The sequence below is a fragment of the Macaca nemestrina genome, chromosome 10, assembly GCF_043159975.1.
Source record: "Macaca nemestrina isolate mMacNem1 chromosome 10, mMacNem.hap1, whole genome shotgun sequence".
NCBI classification, from domain to species: Eukaryota; Metazoa; Chordata; class Mammalia; order Primates; family Cercopithecidae; genus Macaca; species Macaca nemestrina.
The window spans coordinates 5966839-5988910 of NC_092134.1; the positions used below are offsets into that span (position 1 = coordinate 5966839).

Sequence of the window (22072 nt, forward strand, 5' to 3'; positions counted from 1 at the left end):
GTTGTCGCTGTGTTCTTGGTGTGAGTCACTGTGGTGACAGCAGCATCCAGGACTTCGATGCTCACCCGTTAGCCACCTGCAGCTGCCCTCCCTAAGAACAGAAACATCCTCCTTGTCGAAAATGAAATGGACACTGTTTAGTCTGGCATTGACTCTGTTGTTGATCATCTCTACTTGAAAGTAGGATCTATTGCAGTGTACTCTCCTGGTTTTCCTTCGTTCTTTTCTGAATATGCACCTTGCACATGTGTGTTTATTGTACCTGTGTGGGGTTTTATTACTTCATTATTATTTTTTCTTTAAAGTTCAGTCTCCGTAGAGACTGTCAAAGATTGCCAATGTTGACTCTATTTCAAGTCATCACGACCAAGTATTGGGAAACATTTTCATGCAATAATTACACCTCAGATAACCCTTATTGGCTATGGTACTGCCACTGTGCAAAGCTTGTATGGGTTTTAAAAAAAAGTTCAAATGGGTATTTTAGGGCATAAAGAGGAAAGTCACAATAATTTCTACCTGACTTAATTTAGTATATTTAGATATCTAAAGGACAAAATTTTAAAACCATTTAAAAATTTTAAACATTCTATATAATTCCATAAAATTTCATTTAACAAAGTGAATGACCTTAAAAAACTAGAATAGCCAAGGATGTCTATGTATTAATAGATATTAAACAATGGATTGAGTACCAAAAACTTCTCATAACTTCTTGTTATTAAATTTGTACCATAGGAATCTGGCTCTTGATGGAGGAAGAGGCACAAGGGCACAGGTACAGATGCTTGACTTCCTCCCTGTTCTTCTGAATCCATGTGCTCTCCTTCGGTGATCCCAAACAATCCTTTATCTTTGTAATGATGAGTGTCAAAGAATTACTCTCAGGCTTAACTTATCCCTCTGTGTAAATGTATGTCACCAGATACATCCGAGACTCACCCATTTGAATATATGTAGGTGACTCGAAATTTACAAAAACACCAAAAGTCTTATCATTTTCCTCCTGAATTTGCTTCTATTTATGTGTCTTTGTCTTGGAGAGAAGTGTAACCACCATTCACCTTCCACCCCAGTGAGAGTTCTGAAATCATTCTTTTGTCTTTCCAACTCTGAAACCAGTCAATCAAGGCATGCCTACCAGTCTCCAAACATTTCTCCAATTGATCCTATTTATTCCTCCGTCAGCAAAACTATCCCATTTTTCTCCTTAATCAACTCTGCCTCAACTAGATGAATAAACATACAACACTTTGGCTTGCCTCAAATATTGTCTCATTACCATTCATTCTCCATAGTGCAGCCACAATGCTCTTACAAACCATCAATCAGTGCATTTCACTCTCTTAGTTGAGTAACCCGCTATTCTGACAAAACATCCCAGAGTCTAAATATGTTAGCCAAGGGTCTCCATACAGAGACTTAGGGCAATGTAAGGCTTAAGAATGCAACCTTCAGTTGCCGAGGTCCTACTTCCGGGATTTCCAACTTAGTTGGTCTGGGAGGGGCTGAAGCACATATATACTCTTTTACATGGTGATAATGAACAGTCAGGTTGAGAAAATTAATCAAGTGTCAGGCTGCTTGGATATGACGATAATATTTAGCTGAATATATTCTAATATTTAGCACATTTCACAGCTGTGTGAAATTACCTATATCCCTGTTTCTTCTGTTGAATGGGCACGTAATAACTGTACCTCCATTGTATAATTTCTTTGCAAATAGAATGAATCCAAAGCCCTGAAACCTAGTAAGTGCTAATTAAGTGAAAACCACTGATATTATTTATACAACTTTATTTGCAGTTACTGTGTTATATTTTATGTGCCGGAAACTTGTAGTTTCACACAGACTGTTATTTCTTGCTCATTCTATTAATTGTGCCTGGGATTAGAAACTCTGGATTTCTGTATTAGTCAGCGTTCTCCAGAGGGGCAGAACTAATAGGATATACGTAATAAAAAAGGGAGCTTATTAGGGAGAATTGGCTAACACCATCCCAAGGCCAAGTCCCATGACAGGTTGCCTGTAGGCTCAGAAAGAAGGAAGTCTGTAGTGGCTCAGTCCCAGTGCAAACTCTCAAAAGCAAGGAAGCCAACAGTGCAGCTTTCAGTCTGTGGCAGAAGGCCTGAGAGCCCCCGGCAAACATTGGTGTAAGTCCAAGAATACAAAGGCTGAAGAACCTGGAGTCTGATGTCCAAGAGCAGGAGGAGTGGAAGGAAGCATCCAGCATGTGAGAAAGATGAAAGCCAGAAAACCCAGCAAGCAAGGTCCTCCCACCTTCTTCCTCTTGCTTTGTTCCAGCCATGCAGCATGGATGGTGCCCACTCACGTTGAGGGAGGGTCTTCCTCTCCCAGTCCACTGACTCAAATGTCAGTGTCCTCTGGCAACACCCTCCCAGACACACACGGGAAACAGCACTTTCCCAGTCATCCAGGCATCCTTCAATCCAATCAAGTTGACACCTAATATTCAATCATCACAGCTTCCTTCCTTTCACTTACCAATCATCTCCCTCCCGATGTGTACCCAGGATCCTTCCTTATCTCTATCCTGACTGAATTTTGTGGCTGATATTGATCTTTCCACATAGCTTCATAATGATGTATCTAGATGTATATTTGTCTCTCTAAAATTTTAGCATATTTACAATTAAGAAGTAAATATTGGATTGTGTCTTATGCATGTCTGTGTCTCCATCCCTTATCTATGGTAATGTAAGATGCAAAATACGCACTCTTTTACTCTTATGATTTTCCTGGGCTCTTAGATGAAACCATGTAAGTCAATACATCATCTTACCAGATGAGAAAACAGGCTTAAAATGGCACACATACGATATCATTAATATTCATTAGAAATAGGACCAGAGAAGAAAGCTCTGGTTCAGAATAAAATCTCTCATAAAATATTAACTATAAATAATTGGTAAACTAAGTCAATAAATAAATCAGGAGAACAAAAGCAACAAACAATTGTACATTTTACAAAAATGATTCTATGTGCATAATGACAGCAGGCTTTCAGAATTCAGAACTAATTTCACAAAGCAGATGAGGCTCTTTTAAAAAGTCATCAGTCATTATGCCAAGTAGTATTTAAATCCCAGCTACCCAGAATTTTGTGATGAAATTTTTTTAAGAAAAGAATCAGGTTTTGCCTCAAAGTAGGCAAAATAATAACTTGAAAGAAAACTTTTTTTTCTAGGTCTCACCAAAAGAGAAATAAAATAAGAAAATAATCTTATAAAGTTATGATTTTAGCCTGACTTTGAGGAGTTTCCTATATTGTAGATACTTAAGGAAACAAATGAATAAATACTGAAAGAAAGAAGGAAAGTAGGAAATGCTATTAGAAATTTATCAAGACCCTGCTTTAACACAGTTGGAAAGTGAGAACAGATAAACCAACATTTTAGGCATTTTTAGCATAGCATAGCACCTTGTGTGACAAAACCCATATCCAGTCCTTATTAGCCATGTGGCCTTGGGCAACTGTCCTAGAGGTTATAACTTTTTAAATCATTTTTTAAAATGGTGATGATAATAACTATTTTCTAAGGTTGATACGGAAAAAAATCAGATACTATATACGAAAAAAAAAAAAAACTTTGCCAAGTCTATGGCATATGGAGAGAACTGAATCAACCTTTTTCAAATGAAAACTCACATATACCTGAAAACTGTATTCATGGATCAAACTTTCTTCTTATAACTGGTGTCATCATAGCTATTTCTATGCCTTCAGCTTCTTTAAAGTAAGATTGGGGTTGATATCTGAATAAATATGAATGACAATTTTTTCATCAAAAAAGGATGATTGGGCCGGGAGCGGTGGCTCAAGCCTGTAATCCCAGCACTATGGGAGGCTGAGATGGGCGGATCACGAGGTCAGGAGATCGAGACCATCCTGGCTAACACGGTGAAACCCCATCTCTACTAAAAAAAATACAAAAAACTAGCCGGGCGTGGTGGCGGACGCCTGTAGTCCCAGCTACTCGGGAGGCTGAGGCAGGAGAATGGCGTGAACCCGGGAGGCGGAGCTTGCAGTGAGCTGAGATCCGGCCACTGCACTCCAGTCTGGGTGACAGAGCAAGACTCCGTCTCAAAAAAAAAAAAAAAAAAAAAAAAAAAAAAAAAAAAAAAAAAAAGGGATGATTATATAATCCATGATTAAATCATACTAAATATTTAAAAGCACTTATTTCCTCAATGGGTAGCTTCCTACATTATGAATGAAAAGGATTTCTCTTTTTCTGACTCACAGTGTTTTAAAGTTGAACCTTCACAAAACCAAGGTATTTTTACATGTGACTTTGTATCCACACAAATATTCCTCCAAGGGTTAGGTAGAGTATCAAGATTAGAAATACATGATTCCAATTATTGAAATTTTCCTTTCTCTTTCCCTATATCCAAGCTTAAAGGTTATAGTTTTCAAATAAATACTGAGAGGAACGGCTTTCCCTTGGTAGACACAGGGAATGTATCACCTTTAAAGTCAGTGCTGCTAAGATTAGAAATAGACAAGGGACGATTGCAACAAAGGGCTGCTGTCTGCATATTGCTTCAGGTCAGCTGTCAAAGATTTTTGTTTGTTGCATTTTGTTTGTACTTGAAGGTCCACAGTCCCTTTGAGTAACCGGCTCCTAAGGCTCCGGCTGACACGCTCAGGTTGTGAAAGTTGGTGGAAAACTGAAGCGGTATTAGAACGACTGATGGGGAGGCTGCTGCGTTTAAGGGTGAAACGATGGCCCACAGGCATCCACGGACACCTCTGAAGCGAAGAAAGTGGCTTTGCTCTGTGGTGGAGGATAGCAGCAGGGCCTGGAAAGGGGAGTTTGCCTCCGCTTCCTCCTGGGACGTTCCTCAATCACTCCGTAAAGACAGGGCTGTGGCGTGCAAACACTCATGCAGGTGTGGTTCCGTTTCTGCCAGCTCAGAGAGGGCCACGTGAAACAAAACAAAGCATAAAAACAGAACAAAATGAGAAAACCAAGCACAACCAATCAGAGGTCTGGGACCCAAAAGATGTGGCGTGGTTGGATATTTAAATGATGTCACACAGTGGACAGATAGAAGATCACCCCTGGGGTGGAGAAAGCGGGCGGTCAATGTCAAAATTAGGGTTAAAAGATTGAAAAATATTTTCTTCTCTTTTTTAAGCCATAACAGAGAATGAACAAAATAATTAGTGATAGAGATACTAAACTCTACATGGTGTTTTCTTTCTTCTTTCTTCCTTCCTTTCCTTGCTTCCTTCCTTCCTTCCTTCCTTCCTCTCTCTCTTTCTCCCTTCCCTTCCCTTCTTCCTTCCTTCCTTCCCTTCCTTTCCCCTTTTCTTTCCTTCCTTCTTCTCTCTCCCTTCCATCCTTCCTTCCTTCCCTCCCTTCCTTCCTCTCTCTCTTCCTTCCTTTTTCTTTCTTTCTTTCTCTTTCTTTCTTTCTTTCTTTCTTTTTCTTTCTTTGTGTCTTTCTCTTCCTTCTTTCCTTTCTTTCTCTCTCTTTCTTTCTTTCCTTCTCTCTCTCTTTCTTTCTCTTTTTTCTTTCTTTCCCTTCCTTCCTTCCTTCCTTCCTTCCTTCCTTCCTTCCTTCCTTCCTTCCTTCCTTCCTTCCTTCCTTCCTCTCTCTCTCTTTCTTTCTCTTTCTTTCTTTCTTTCTTTCTTTCTTTCTTTCTTTCTTTCTTTCTTTCTTTCTTTCTTTCTTTCTTTCTTTCTTTCTTTCTTTCCTTCCTTCCTTCCTTCCTTCCTTCCTTCTTTCTTCTTTCTTTTTTTTTTTGACAATCCCATTTTCCATGCAATTTTATCAGTTATTTCAAAGCCGTAAGTCCTGGAGCTCAGACTTGAAATTGTTCAACTGCTGCGCGGTGGCTCACTACCTGCCTCCACCCACCCTCCCTCTGCCTACAGAAGCGGGCCTAGAAATCACAGCCGGCCAGTGAGAGCCTCACTTTATTTTCAAGCCCTGTGATTGCTTCTGGGCTGGATATATTCTTCCTCAGCACAAATGAATCTAGATTCGAGAGCTTTTGTGGAACTGCTGGAAAAAGAAAGAGAAAACGCCTTCCTGCTGGTGCCACTGATGGTGTCAGTGTGAGGATTTCATGGGTAAGCTCGAAGGTCATTCCTGGGCTTAGAAGGGAACCCACAGTAAAAGAGCAGATAAGAAATTTAGGCTGGGCACGGTGGCACACACCTGTAATCCCAGCTACTCAGGAGGCTGAGGCAGGAGAATCGCTTGAGCCCAGGAGGTAGAGGTTGCAATGAGCCAAGATCAGGTCACTGCACTCTGGCCTGGGTTACAAACTCCGTCTCAAGAAAAAAAAAAAAAAAAAAGAGGCCAGGCCCGGTGGCTCACGCCTGTAATCCCAGCACTTTGGGAGGCTGAGACGGGCGGATCACGAGGTCAGGAGATCGAGACCATCCTGGCTAACAGGGTGAAACCCCGTCTCTACTAAAAAATACAAAAAACTAGCCGGGCGTGGTGGCGGCGCCTGTAGTCCCAGCTACTCGGGAGGCTGAGGCAGGAGAATGGCGTGAACCCGGGAGGCGGAGCTTGCAGTGAGCCGAGATCCGGCCCCTGGACTCCAGCCTGGGAGTCAGAGCGAGACTCCGTATCAAAAGAGAGAAACGAGTATATAAACCAATACCTTTCTTGCTGTGTTTCAGTTACATTTTCATCATTGCTTGAAACCAAAAGAGTCTCCAGTGATATTGTTTATTTTGTTTCATCCCCCAAACTGCATGTCTTAATGATTTGAACATAAATGCCCCTTTTCATGGTTTATTTAGTTAAATAACACTTTCCTTGCAGATGAACTCCTCATACAACTTGGAAATAATGCAGCGTATTACAAATATCTTAATGCTGAATCAAAGTGTTTCATGTATGTTAACAGAGCCAAGGGACAGCTAAGAGTCTGAATTCCACGCGAGAGCCAGGGCAAAGTCAAGGCCAAGGCAGGGAGCTCCCTGGAAGCCGCTGGGCCTGCATCGCGGTTGCAAGCACATTTCTGGGAATTCAAATTAATTACCTAATGTTTCTTTTCTGGGAGCAGCATGCTAAGTGAGGGGCAAATGCTCATGGAAGCTGCAGGCCTAAGAAGCAAAGGAAGATAAACCTGGACTTTTTCTCTCCTCACATGTTGAGCAACAGGAGCTGGAGATCACTGATGATTTTGATTAGGACAAAGGTGTTGTGAAGCCTTCACAGTATAACCCGAACAGTCACGCCTGTGATGAAGAAATGAAAACCTTGTGTGTTTTTTCTCTTTACCTCATGGCCCAACTCCTCCACCTTTGTTGCCAGCACTTGCCGTGTATGTGTCTGCATAAATGTGTGCATGTGCGTATGTGTGTGTGTTTCAATGCATGGATGCGTGTATCTATGTGTATGTGTTTCTGTGTCTGTGTGAATATGTTTGTAAGTGTGTGTATGTGTGTGTAGATGTTTGTAGGCGTGTATATATGTGTGTTTGTAAGTGTGTGTGTTTCTGTGTCTGTGTGAATATGTTTGTAAGTGTGTGTATGTGTGTGTAGGTGTTTGTAGGCGTGTATATGTGCGTGTGTTTCTGTGTCTGTGTGTGTTTCTGTGTGTGTTTCTGTGTCTGTGTATGTTTGTAGGTGTGTGCGTATGTGTGTGTGCCTGTGTATATGTGTGTGTGTGTGTACATATGTGTTAATATGTGTATGTGTATTTGCATAGGTACATATATGCCTGTGTGTTTGCATGGGTGTGAGTGTACGTGTGTGTGAGTGTGTTTGTGTGAATGCACGTTTATCTTTCCGGTTTGAAGAATCAAAAGAAGCTGTTCCTCCCCTGCCATACTGGGCATTTTGGTGTTTCAGAACCAAAAGCATTTGAGCTATTTAACCACCATAGCACTTTACCCCATCAATCAGTGGAGTATGGCAGTTCTTTGATGATGAGATGAAAGAAAGCAGAGGAGAGAGAGAGAGAGAGAGAGCAGGGCAAGCCAGCAAACTTTCCTCAAGCCAGAGCATTTCCTCAGCGAGAAGATAGAAGAAAGACAGACGCTTATCCATTAGCACATCACTCACGCAGAATTGAGGCAGGACAAGGAAACATGAAAAACATAGAAACATGCAGGATATGACAAAGCTTTTCTAAGTTGGATATTCTTTCCTGTTCGGAAGTTAGCTTTTGAGAAGGAAAGAGGTGGATTCATGCTGAAAAGAATGGTCATGGAGCGCAGCAGGGTGCTTCTACCTCAGATCCTGTTGGGATGGATTCTGAAGGCACTGGGGAGGTGCTGGGCTGCCTCTGCTGCAATGCTCCTTTAGGTCCCGCTGTTTGTATTTGAACCAGGAACTAATTTAGCTGACATATTTATTTAGGCAGTGTTCTGTCATCATTGCCCACAAGATCCTCAAGTCAAGCCATACACAGAATCCCCTTATGGACACAAGAGAGTCTCAGCTCAGCCTGATTTCTCATTTTTTTTTCTATGTACATTTAGCAGGTCTCTCTTCGGGGACTCTCTCTGTAGGACTTTACCACTCTCATTAACAATAACAAATCCTGATTAAGTTCCTACAACTTGTGAGGTCTACAGGGGACACATAGAGGAACGAAGCACAGAGGCCCTAATGCAGAATTCAGGCCACCATATTCTGGCTGCCACCACTGTTGCGGTTTCTCAGAAGGTCCCTCCTAAATCTCACTCATCTTCTCCATCGGGTCCTAAACAAACATAGACATGATAGATGACAATTAAAGGTCAAATTATCAGCTTTATTACTGATAGAGAACAAATTGCATATCATAGCTGTGGGTGTGTTAGCCAAGTGGACTTTCTCATTCTGAACTGCGGAATCTGGCTAACCATCTCACCGGGGCTCAGGGATTGCTAAACCAGAGGAAGCCTGCCAGGTGTGGCACAGTGTATTAGATCCCTATTACTCCTGCAGGAGATTGACATGAATGTAGTGGCTACAAACAACACAAATTTATCTGAAAGGACATTTGTGACAGAAGTAGGCAAATGGCAAATGGTAGAGAAAAGGCAAGCTCAGCAACTAAAAGTCGAAGTCCTGTTCTCGGAGTTACAGTCTGTTCATGGCACCAGGATACCATATACTGCAATGATGAGTTCTGTGTCGCAATGATAGCTGACTGCCTGGTATTCAGAGTCTACTCGCCCAGTAAGACCGCCAGAAAATATTATTAGGTTGGTGCGAAAGCAATTGTGGTTTTTCCCACAAACCTAATATATTCCTAATATATTGATCAACCAAAGATGAATGGATTAAACTTAAACTTCCTGAATCAAGGAGGCCTTGAGAGAATCTTAGCAATGTTTCAAAAGGGGGCAGGCAAAATGGAATATTTGTATCATGTGGGTGCCTGGGTTCCATTTATCTAAGATGGGGCTTTCGAAGTCAGAACTGGTTGAATTTTGAATCATTTTTGACGTAATGATTTAGGACTGGTGGACACAGCCAGGTGAGAGTACTCACTAGTAAACTATTGGCTGATAAAAGAACTGTTTACTCACGTGAGCAAACTAATGTCCTGGGTAAACCGATTTACAAAATATTCTGACACATTCAATAGTCATTTATTGCTTATACGGGTCTTATTTTCTGGGACGGTAAATTTCTAAAAAAAAGTGGTTACATCATATTGATACAGGTAGTTTCATTTCCTACCTAGAATAAAGCCTGATTCATATTCTTACTGTCTAAGAGGCCTTAAGCAAGTCCTATCATCTCTCTAAGATTCAGTCTCTTCAGATATAAAAATGGGGATTAGACAAGTATCTATCTTATGAGGCAATTCTGAGGATCAAATGAGATAATCTATATAAAACCCTCAGGAGAGTTTCTGCAAAAATAGAATTCAATATATAATAACAATACTGATAACACTCAAGAGTCAGGGAATGATTTGAGAATACCTTGAATGCGAAAGCAACAGGCCCCAATCAACAGATGCTCACTCTGTGAATAGGTGTCATTCTGTGTAAGAAAAAAATACTGCAGCATATGTTTAGAATCAGTAGAGAGAAAATATTCTTTCAGCATCTTGAACTAGACTAACTCTTTTCAATCATATTACTGTGGGATACCAATGAGCCACAAGCCCTTTAAGAAGTGTGATATCCAATTTTGATTATACAATTTACATTACATTATATCTTTATGTTGCCAGCAATAATTGTAAACTCATGTGCCCAAAATGATCAGACTTAGCCAGTTGCTGATATGCTGCAATGCAAAGCTAATATTGTCAGAATTCTAATTATCAACAATAAGCAAAATCCACATTGTATTATTAAATCACTCAATGGAAAAGGAGTTTAATGCTATGCAGGGCAAACACAATATTATGGAAGGATTATCTAGTTATCAGTATGACAATATGTGAGACTCTCTGCATACTGATGTCCATCAGCAACACTAAACATTGAGCTCAGTGGATTTTGGGGTATAGTTTAAAGAACGTTACAATTGACCCAGAAGGAGTGATAAAGGGCATTGATGAAAATTAAGCTAGTGCCATAGTGAAGTATGTCTCTACTGGGGAATTGGAATCTTTTGCTCCTAGATACGATGACAACAAATTCAGGGCAATAATATGATATAGTCAAACAGAAACTCAGGGATGAAGAGGGGCTAAGCCAAGCAGGTATGAATATTTCTATAGATTCTGTAAGACATTATTTTCCTGTGGTAAGGGTCCCGGTGTAATTGTTGTTGCTTTGTTTTACATTCTTTCTAATTTTCCATGGCTACTCAAGGGTAAGAATGAGATTAGTTAAATTTCAACACACACATTGAAATATAATGCAATATGGTTTACTTTCTGCAACATAATTATAGGTATACAAATACTGTCAACTCCTTGAGTCTAGTCATAAGATATTAGTTTGACGTTTTCTAGTGAAAAAAAAAATTGTGTGTATAATTTCATTAAAAAAAAAAAAAACCCTTATAAACAAAATTGTAAGTGTGAGGCCCTCTGTGATGAGAGGCATGGACAAAATGGGCGTGGTCCTCACTTTGATAAAGTCAAGTTCATTTGCGGTCATAAGCTTAAATTCGCAAGAAATCCAAACCCAACATTGACAGAAAAACAAGACCTCTGAAGTCCTCTTAGACCCTTTCTTCCACTTATTAAGACTGCCTTCTCCAAGCAAGCTGCTTGGCTAAATTCACCCTCTCTGTACCCCTGAACACACAACGCACCCTTTATTCTGTGTCTTCTTCTAGCTGAGAAGAATACATTTTCCTGGGAAGAAAAAAACAAAATCACATCCCAATAGCCGTATCCTTTTCAGAAGATACGTGATTAACCAAAATATAAAAATACAAGGTTTTGGTCAGGTGCAGTGGCTCACGCCTATAATCCCAGCAATTTGGGAGGCCGAGGCGGGTGGATCACTTGAGGTCAGGAGTTTGAGACCAGCCTGACCAACATGGTGAAACCCCATCTCTACTAAAAATAATAATAATAATAAAATAAATAAATTAACCATGTGTGGTGGTGCATGCCTGTAATCCCAGCTACTTGGGGAGCTGAGGCAGAAGAATTGCTTGAACCCAGGAGGTAGGGGTTGTAGTTAGTCTAGATCATGCCACTGCACTCCAGCCTCAGCAACAAGAGCAAAACTCCATCAAAAAACAGAAAAACAAAAAACAAGGTTTTTATTTGACCCAGAAAAGCATTCATTCCTGACTTTTGTTTTTATTTCCCAGAATAAAAAACAGTATTGTAACATTCTGGTCAGAGTTCTTGGCTTTTGAAATTGCACTTGCCTGTTTCTTCACTAATTTTTTTTCTCAGAGCAGTAGAATCACACCACACATCTCTTTAGTTAACACTATCTCAACTACATGCATGGCTAGCTAGAGAGAGAGAGAGAGAATAACATCACAACATTACTGGAGCCTAGGATTCTGTTTATATTCTTGTCCACTTGAATTTGTCCCTGTGGGAAGCTAAGGCATGAGATGGGAGAAGTCAACAGGTAGTTTCCTCCATTGCTTTCAGTTCCCCAAATCTCTCCTGGTGGGAGCATCTCTCTACACTTCCTGTAGTTCCAATGTTTGAAGATACGCATCTCCCACCTTGGAAAGAGCATGTTGTCTAGACACATCAACAACATCAACTGAAATGGAAGTAACCAACAGTTGTCTGCTTCTATCCCTGCTCAGCTGGTTTACTGAGCAATTTTGAATTTTGTTCTTTTGTGAACTTTCTATTTTTATTTTAATTTTTAATTTTCATAGGTTTTTAGTGAACAGGCGGTGTTCAGTTACATGAATAAGTTCTTTAGTGGTAATTTGTGAAATTTTGGTGCACCCATCACCCAAGCAGTATGCACTGAACCCAGTTTGTGGTCTTTTATCCCTCACCCACTTCCAACCCCTTCGCCCTAAGTCCTCAAAGTTCATTGTGCCATTTTTATGCCTTTGCATCCTCATAGCTTAGCTCCCACTTATGAGTGAGAACATACAATGTTTGATTTTCCATTCCTGAGTTACTTCATTTAGAATAACAGTCTCCAATCCCATCCAGGTTGCTGTGAATGCCATTAATTCATTGCTTTTTATGGCTGAGTAGTATTCCATAGTATGTATGTATGTATGTGTGTGTGTATATGTGTGTGTGTGTGTGTGTGTGTATATATATATATATATATATATATATGAGACAGTTTATTTATCCCCTCATTGATTGTTGGGCATTTGGGTTGGTTTTACATTTTGCAATTGTGAATTGTGCTTTACATGTATCTTTTTCACATAATGACTTCTTTTCCTCTGGGTAGATACCCAGTAGTGGGATTGCTGGATCAAATGGTAGTTCTACTTTTAGTTCTTTAAGGAATCTCCACACTGTTTTCCACAGTGGCTGTACTAGTTTGCATTCCCACTAGCAGCATAGAAGTGTTCCCTTTCACCACATCCATGTCAACATCTACTATTGTTTTATTTTTTATTATTATGGCCATTCTTGCAAGAGTAAGGTGGCTCACATCAATGGCATCAATTGAAATGAAAGCAATCAACAGTCCTGTGCTCAGATGGTTTACTGAGCAATTCTGAGTATGGTTCTTTTGTGAACTTTTCAATCCAAACCCAGAAAAATATGTGACTTTTCTGATTCTTCTGCTGTGTCCGGGTCTCATTTGGTACATTTCTTCCATGAGGAATAAACATCCTTAAACAGATTTCTCAGTATTATATTAGGGTTCTTTTAATGATCTGTCCTGCAGAAGAGCTACAGTTACTTCTAAAAAGGAAGACCAGAAAGAGTGATGCCTAGCCTAAAGAGATTGTTAGTTGTGTCATTTTAGGAATCTTAAGAAGTGACCTCTTTGTTTACAATAGGCCCAGGACCTAAGCATGAGGCTGAGGCTGCCTGAGTTGAAACGGCCAGTCCCGACACCCAGACATAACCCACAGTGGCTATTTTGAGCTAATATTTCCTTTTTTTCTTTTTTCTTTTTTCCTCCTGCAGCCTCTGTAAAGCAACACATTTTTTGGCAAGAATGCCTGGGACAGAGAAATAAATTTATTCTCACTTATTATTGAGAATGTTCTCAAATCTTACAAGGGGAGTCTTGTTCTTATCCCAGAAAGAATGTCTTGGGGGAGGGAGAAGGTTTGTCTAAGCATGTATATTCACTGAAGAGTCTTTTGTTTTTCTGGAAGTATCAGACAAAATGCTCAGCATAATACGGCTTTGTGGTTGACATTCAATTGTCTACCTGCCCAAGTAAGTGGAACTTTAATTTTGTGGCATTTGTGTTGAATCTCAAAAGTGACCCCATGGAATCAGAATTTTAAAGTCCTTATGGTTTAATTTCAGGGTCCCTTAATGGTTGGGGCAGAATGTTGGGGCCAGAGCCCCAGAGTAGAGTCAGAACTCTGGATAAGGTAAACACTAGGGTCATGACCAACACTGCAGATTTTCCTCCTGTTCCTTAACTGTTCCTTCCTTGCAGAATCATGCCTGGTTTCATTTGGGGAATCCATGTGCCCAGCCCTAGGGTTCCAACTGATCATGGATATTCACAACTTCCACATTTACCAGCTTTCCTTGTGGTTCCTGATGTCCATGTGACTCAACAGAGTACAGGGGTTTCCAGGAATGACAGCCTGTCTGAATCAAATAAAAACCTTTTTTTCCCCCTTTATGGCTAATCACATGTGTTCTCATAAGAACACAGCTTTTGGGATGTGATTCTTAGCGCTTCTGTAGCATCTTGTGACAATGACATTATAATCATGAATCTGAAACCCAACATGCAGTAGATGACACGAAGAGATAGCAGAGAGAGATGGTACAAACAAGATATTATTTCATTTTTTTAAGCCATGGAAACTATGAGTGCTTGGTACTGGAAACACTGGAAAAGCCAAGAAGGAGAGAAAAATAAGCCATCCCATGAAATCCCATGTTAAGCTTTTTTGTTTGTTTGTTTTAATCACTCTTGGTAATGTAAATTTCACCTCTCAGTAATTCTCTACTTCGGCACAGAAAAAGGAAAAAAACAAAAAGAATATACATAGTCTTTAATTTTTTCTACTCTGTTCTCTTCTAATTACCAAGTTAAAAAAACATAGGCAAGAAAACCCCCCAAAAAACAGAAAACCCAAAGCCATCCATTCTAAGCTCAGGAGTTTAATTTCTACATGGGACATGGCTGGCCTTCCTGCTTGGTGCTATTTTTCTGGAAGTTACAGGTAAGGAGTAGGCTAGGTAATTGTTCACAGAATGAGTAAGCAGCACCTCTCAGAGTTTGTGTTTCTCAGGAGCATTGATGAGGATGACTCATATGCGCTCACAGAAAGTGCCTTATTTGATTATCTTTAGAGTCTCAAGCACCATCTCTATGGAGGATTGGTGGGCTGAGCAAGACCCCTTTAGGGCCATGATAATCCAGCCACAATGACAAGCAAACCTTCAAAAGGATGTAAACCCCATGTGTCTCAAGAATTGTGTCTGAATAGTAACGAAGGCAGGCGCAGCAGACTTTTCAGGGACCTCCCTGGCCATACAAAGCAGGCGCTGATAGAGGAGTATTTCCAGTCAGTGCAGCTGATAATCAAGTGGCCTTGTCAGAAGGCTTCGATGTTGCTGATGCAGTGGGAAGATGAGTTTGATAAAATAAATAAATAGGAGAAAAAAAGACTATTAAGAATCTCCTTTAAAATGACTTTGATGTCAATGAAATTAAAAACATGCTAATAAAATGAGAACTCAATTGTTTCTTGAAGACACCATTATAAAGGTGTGACTGAGCTTCACAAAATCTTAACCTATTATTTTGTGCATTTTTACAGTTATGTATGAACATTGTTGAATGTTTATGTTATTTCATTCTGAGCCTAGTAAGGATGGAGGTGGCTTATTTAACTGAACCATTGAGGCATTAAAGCAGTTAGAATAGAAAGAGTCACATTTGGCCAGAACACATTTTTGTTTTTAGTGGTAACTGCTTGGACACCAGATTAAATTGGAGAAGGGGCAGGTAAAGTTAATAGGAACACATCACCTGCTTAAATCAAGTGGATCTTGCGAGGTCTGCAATTAGCTCTCGACTTTATTGGAAGCAAAACAGCTTTTATCAGGATCCTTGTTCTTGTGCACCCTAATTATTGGGTAACAGGCAATATTATACTCTAGCTAATTGCAGAGAAATTGCTTGAATCTGGGCACCTGCAATGGTGGATTTTGCTTACTTCATCTGGTTGAATTCAGGCACAGTATTAGACAGGAGAGCCCAGGTTATCCTGAAGTTATGCAGAACAGGGGCTAAAAATTTAGATTTAGGACTGTGTTTTCCAAGGTTCTCTAGAGGTACAGAACTAATAGGATAGATGTATATATGAAAGGGAGTTTATTAAGGAGAATTGTCTCACACTGTCACAAGGTAAAGTACCATGATAGGCTGTCTGCGAAGTTAAGGAGCAATGAAGCCAGTGATGGATCAGTCTCAGTCCCCAAATCCCCAAAACAGGGAAGTTGCCAATGCAGCCCTCAGTCTGTGGGCAAAGGCCCGAGAGCCCCTGGCAAACCACTGATGTAAGTCCAAAGCTGAAGAACTTGGAATCTGAAGTTCAAGGGCAGGAAGCATCCATCACGGGAGATAGATGAAGGCCAGAAGACTCAGCAAGTCTGCTCTTCCATCTTCTCCTGCCTGCTTTATTCCAGCCGAGCTGGCAGCTGGTTAGATGGTGCCCATCCTGATTGAGGGTGGGTTTGCCTCTCCCAGTCCACCCACTGAAACGTTAATCTCCTTTGGCAACACCCTCACGGACACACCAGGAACAGTATCTTGCCTCCTTTGATCCAATCAAGTTAATACTCAATATTCACCATCACAGGAACCATCTTGCCTGTATTCAGCTTCTAGCTTCGCTACTCCCTGGCTGTGCAAATGTGAATGTTTAACTTTGCCTTTTAGAGTGGGGATGATAATGGCATTTATGTCAAAGCATGGTTGCAGACTGGACTGGTGAACTTCCTCTGTGAGGGCTCACCCCAGGACCCCGTACCTTCCAGCACTGGCTGTGCTGATTACCAGCTCCTGAATCGCAGGCCTCTTTTCCGTAACCAGAAATATTTGTAAGTGCTTCTGTTTCCTTCCCCATAAACTCCTGGAAAAAGAACAGCAACTGAAGTCTATCAGTTATAGGGGAGAGAAAAGAAAAGGAAAAAAAAAGAAAAGAAAAGAAAAGAAAAGAAGAGAAAAGAAATGCGTTAATATCCCAAAACATTATTTTAGTCATGTCTGGGAAAACAGTCTGAGGGCATTTCACTGTTATCACCCTCAAATACGTTATCACCCTCAAAACGCGACTGAACATGAAGGTGACCCATGTGATCTGCTTTTAGTTATATGTTAAAAAAAGAGTAAACAATAGACTTTCTCATTGATTGGGGGTACACGGAGGGGATCTTCAGCTTTTAGGGGAACACTTTTGGTGCTGTTTTGTTTTCCTCTCAAACACACCGTGCAGAAAATAGACCTTTGAATTTTAAACTACAGACAAAATCTTAAGCCTCACAGCCGACTGAATGGACTCTGTCTTGGTTAAGAGAACTCCAGAGAATCTAAAAATCTGAGTTCCCAGCCACGATGGAGCAGAAGATTGGACACATCTTGTCTCATCCCCTTGCTTTTGCAAGTTAGACACAACAATGGACCAGTATTACTGTTAAAATAAAGGTCATAAGACTGGCAGAACAAACTCTTTGTAGCAATAAGATACCAAATTATAAATAAGACCTAAAGCCATGCCAGGCAAGGAATGAGTCTACGTAAAGAGTAAACTATATTCTAACTGTCACAAGAATTTTCTTTTTTTTTTTTTTTTTTTTTTTTTTAGCAGCTAAACAAGTGCTGGCTTTGAGATAAGCAATGTTAAACCAATTTTCAGCTCATCTATGACCAGACATTGACTAACTGGCCCTCCTCTTCCATATGCTGTAACTACAGCTTTCACTGAACAAGAGGCTGATTTCAGTAACTCTCTCCTGATAAGAAGACCATTGACCATGGACTGGTTCTGGCTGGTTTACAGAGGCTGCACACTGAGTGCTTTCATGTTCTTGCTTCATCTTTTGACATACAAAGTCTAATTGTAATACATTTAAATGTTAAGTCTCCATCCCAAAGTGAACATGGCTTACAGGTCACATGCACGTTTGTTCAATATGCATGTATCAGGATCGCCTTTACAAATATCCACAGTTCTTCCTTAACCTGTTACATATGTATCCTTGGCCAATGCATTCAGCTTCAACTTCCCTTCGACCACTCCTCCTTCAAAGTGCTTGCTTTTGGTTTTTGGCCAGAGGCTATGCTTCCCACCTACAGGTTGTAATCCCCCTTGTAAGACATAAAGCTCTCCTTTCTCAATGTATAAATTGTGTGATTTTTAAGTTAGCAGAATGCACAAAAATAATTTTCCCAAAGAGCTTATTTTTCTCCCAAGAAGTGAAAGGTTATTTTTTCCCCTCAGTGCAAAGCAGATTTTAAAAGACATGAACATTCCTTCAGCAATGTCATGGAAAACAGTCTAAAGTTTTTGTAGAGTGATCATCTCTGGACATATTGAGAGATGGGAGGAGAGGAATCGTCCTTGGTTCACAACAAAGAGTTAGGAGCTAGGGACCAGGTCTCCCCAGTTATTTAGCAGAAATTGGGTATTTTCTCCTAACATAATTCCAATCCTAGCTTTCTGTTTTTTTTACTGATTTTCATCTTCTCTGATAATATTGATTGCTTGACTTTTTAAGAATTAAATCAAGTCAACTGGAAGAGTTCAGAAAGGACCCTGAAGAGTCAGGGAGGAAAAGTCACCCTTACTTTCAGGGATACAAACTCATAAGTAATTAGATTATTTTCTGGAAAGTCATGGAAAATTGCTTGTGCAAAATCACTTTTATTGGATTAATCTGTAAGTATATACTATGCCTTCAGGCTGGTTTTAGGTACATTGAACTGAGCACAAATAAAATTGTCCATCATAAAATAAAATGTGATCAGCCACACTGGACTGCCTATTTTCTCTATTGGCAACATTAGTAAGTAATGACTATAGGAATTTTTTTCATTAACCAAGGCATCTACTTAGACATAGAGTGGTCAACGCTTTCAATGGTTATTTACTTCTTAGAATTGGTGATATGAAGATTTAATAAACAATTAATATGCTAGCCACAAAATTTCAAATCAGTAACTAAACAAAAACACTGCTTAGTGATTAGAAATGAGGGTTGGATCCCATTGCTTCCATCTTCTATCCTTATGGTAGTTAAGATAAAGTTAAGTGCCATACAAAGAAAACCCAAAGTGTGTAATCATTTATACAGAATAAAAGTTCATTTCCCACTCATAATTTTCAAAGGAAATGCGCCGGTATTGATGGTTAATATTGTCAATTTGATTGAATTGAAGGATGCAAAGTTCATCCTTTCTGGGTGTGTCTGTGAGGGTGTTGCCAGAGGAGATGAACATTTGAGTCAGTGGACTGGGAGAGGCAGACCCACCCTCAATCTGGGTGGGCACCGTCCAATTAACTGCCAGCGTGGCTAGAAAAAGCAGGTGGCAGAAGGTGGCAGAAGCTGACTTGCTGAGCCTTCCAGCCTTCATCTTTATCCTATGCTAGATACTTTCTGCCCTGAACATCAGACTCCAGGTTCTTCAGCTTTTGGACTCTTGGACTTACAACGGTGACTTGCCAGGGGCCCCTGGTCCTTCGGCCACAGACTGAAGGCTGCACTGTCAGCTGTCAGCTTCTCTATATTTATTTATCTGAGACGGAGTTTTGCTCTTTCGCCTAGGCAGGAGTAAAGTGGTGTAGTCTTACCTCACTGCAACCTCCGAGCCCTGGGTTCAAGCAATTCTCCTGCCTCAGCCTCCCAAGTAGCTGGAATTATAGGCACTCACCACTAGACCCGGCTAATTTTTGTATTTTTAGTAGAGACGGAGTTTCGGCATGTTGGCTAGGCTGGTCTTGAACTCCTGACCTCAGGTGATCCACCCACCTCGGCCTCCCAGAGTGCTAGGATTATAGGCATGAGCTGCCGCACCCAGCCGGCTTCCCTGTTTTTAAGGTGTTGGGATTGCAGCTGAGCTACTGCTGGCTGTAGCTCCTTAGCTTGCAGACAGCCTATCGTGGGACTTCACCTTGTGGCTGTGTGAGTCAATCCTCCTTCATAAACTCCCTTTCCTGTATGCATAGATTCTGTTAGTTCTGTCCCTCTGGAGAGCCCTGACTTATACACCCACCCAGAGTGGCTCTCCTCCAGGGAATGTTTGGGGGGCCAGGCTCTCCCAACTTTGGCTCCTCCTTCTCTAACATGTGGCTTCTAAGGTTGCGGTGCTGTTGGGCATGGAGCTGATGGAAGAGGACAGAACCTGTGGGATCACCTATGGGAGCGTCACCCAGGCCAGGTTAGGAAGGCAGTGCCACCAAGTCTGCGCTCCTGCTACTGGCTGGGAACCAGTCTCATGACCACAGCAAGCTACAAGGAGGCTGGAAATAAAACGTAACCAGGAAGGAGAGTGAGTGGGTTTGGTGAACAAGGATCCAGTCTCTGCTTCCATCTTTAAGAATCCATGCTAAAAGGCTTCCAGCATAATTAAGGGAGACTTTTTGAATTTTGAAGAAGCAAAAGAATAAATAAAATTCCCATCATCCATTCCTATGTCTCCGTGTGTAACATGGTTTGAAACCAGACTTGAAAGGCTTTATTTAGCCATAATTTAAAGTAATAAGCTGCCTTGTAACAAAAGATATAAATGCCACAAATAGATGTCATTATGTAGTGTTACTCCAGCCTGGGCGAAAGAATGAAACTCCGTCTCAAAATAACAATAATAATAATGAATTAATTAATTTAAAAAAGGAAGCCGACAGTGCAGCCTTCAGCCTGTGGCCGAAGGACCAGGGGCCCCTGGCAAGTCCCCGTGGTAAGTCCGAGAGTCCAAAAGCTGAATAATGTGGAGTCTGATGTTCAGGGCAGGAAGCATCCAGCATAGGAGAAAGATGAAGGCTGGAAGGCTCAGCAAGTCAGCTCCTCCCACCTTCTGCCACCTGCTTTTTCTAGTCGTGCTGGCAGTCAGTTGGATGGAGCCCACCCAGATTGAGGGTGGGTCTGCCTCTCCCAGTCCACTGACTCAAATGTTCATCTCCTCTGGCAACACCCTCACAGACACACCCAGAAAGGATGAACTTTGCATCCTTCAATTCAATCAAATTGACACCTCATGTGAGTAAGCGTAAAAAATAACCACCCTTTTATCACAAGAAGAGAGAAAAATATATATGTGAAAAATAACTTACTACATAAAATACATCTCTGTGATAAATCCCTGCTCCTCTTTTTCTCTATGCCGTGATTACAGAGACCAGGAGTCATTGGGTCAGGGACAATCGCCACATCATCTCGCTCCATTTCTTTGACCACAGAAACAAGAATCTGTGAGAACAGCAGTCATTACAATTGGAGCACATTAGTGTTGAATGACAAAGAGTTCGTTTTTATTTGCATGGCTAGATAATAATATACTACACAACTGCACAGTAATAAATGTGTAGAGTTTGATAAATACTGTGCCAGGAACTTCTGGAAAAACACATTAGTCTAAGCAATTCAACAATATAAATGTTCTTATTTTCCCCACTTACATAGACACATATGTATTTGAAATTCAGAACTTACTCATCCATCCATTTGTTAGACAGTGAGTATCTGCTGCATGGTCAAGCATTAGGAGATGCTGAGGGTGTATAGCTAAGTGACTTATCCAGGGTTCTTCTTCTCGTAGAGTCTTCAGTATCATGGAGGAGACAGGAATTCATGGCATAATCATATAAACAAATACGCCACTGAAGCTCAACATCACTGATTATTAGAGAAAAGGACATCAAAACCACGATGAAATACCATCTCACACCCATCAGAAAGGCTACTATTAAAAAGTCAAAAAATTACAGACTCTGATGAGGTTGTGAAGAAAAGAGAACACTTTTACCCTGTTGGTGGGGTGTAAATTAGTTCAACCATTGTGGAAGACAGTGTGGTGATTTGTCAAAGACCTCAAGACAGAAATACCATTCAACCCAGCAATCCCATTACTGGGTGTATACCCAAAGGAATATAAATATTTCATTATAAAGACACATACATGCATATGTTTGTTGCAGCACTATTCACAACAGCAAAGACGTGGTATCAACCTAAATGCTTATCAATGATAGACTGATGAAAGAAAATGTGGTACATACACACCATGGAATACTATGCAGCCATTAAAATGAATGAGATCATGTCATTTGCAGGGATGTGGATGGAGCTGGAGGCCATTATCTTTGGCAAACTAACACAGAAGCAGAAAACCAAGCACCGTATGTTCTCACTTACAAGTGGGAGCTAAATGATCAGACCACATGGACACATAGAGGGGAACAACAGACACTGGGGCCTGTCAGAGGGTGGATAGTGGCAGGAGGGAGAAAATCAGAAAAAGCTAACTAATGGGTACTACGATTAATACCTGGGTGAGGAGATAATCTGCAGAA

General features: G+C 40.7%; 1 non-coding gene across 1 annotated transcript; it reads right to left on the bottom strand.

Annotated features, from left to right (window-relative positions):
* Window positions 1-310: 310 nt before the first annotated feature.
* LOC112429130 (U4 spliceosomal RNA) lies at window positions 311-448 on the bottom strand. The gene has a single exon (XR_003021268.1). It is a non-coding gene; the product is annotated as a U4 spliceosomal RNA (small nuclear RNA).
* Window positions 449-22072: the final 21624 nt, after the last annotated feature.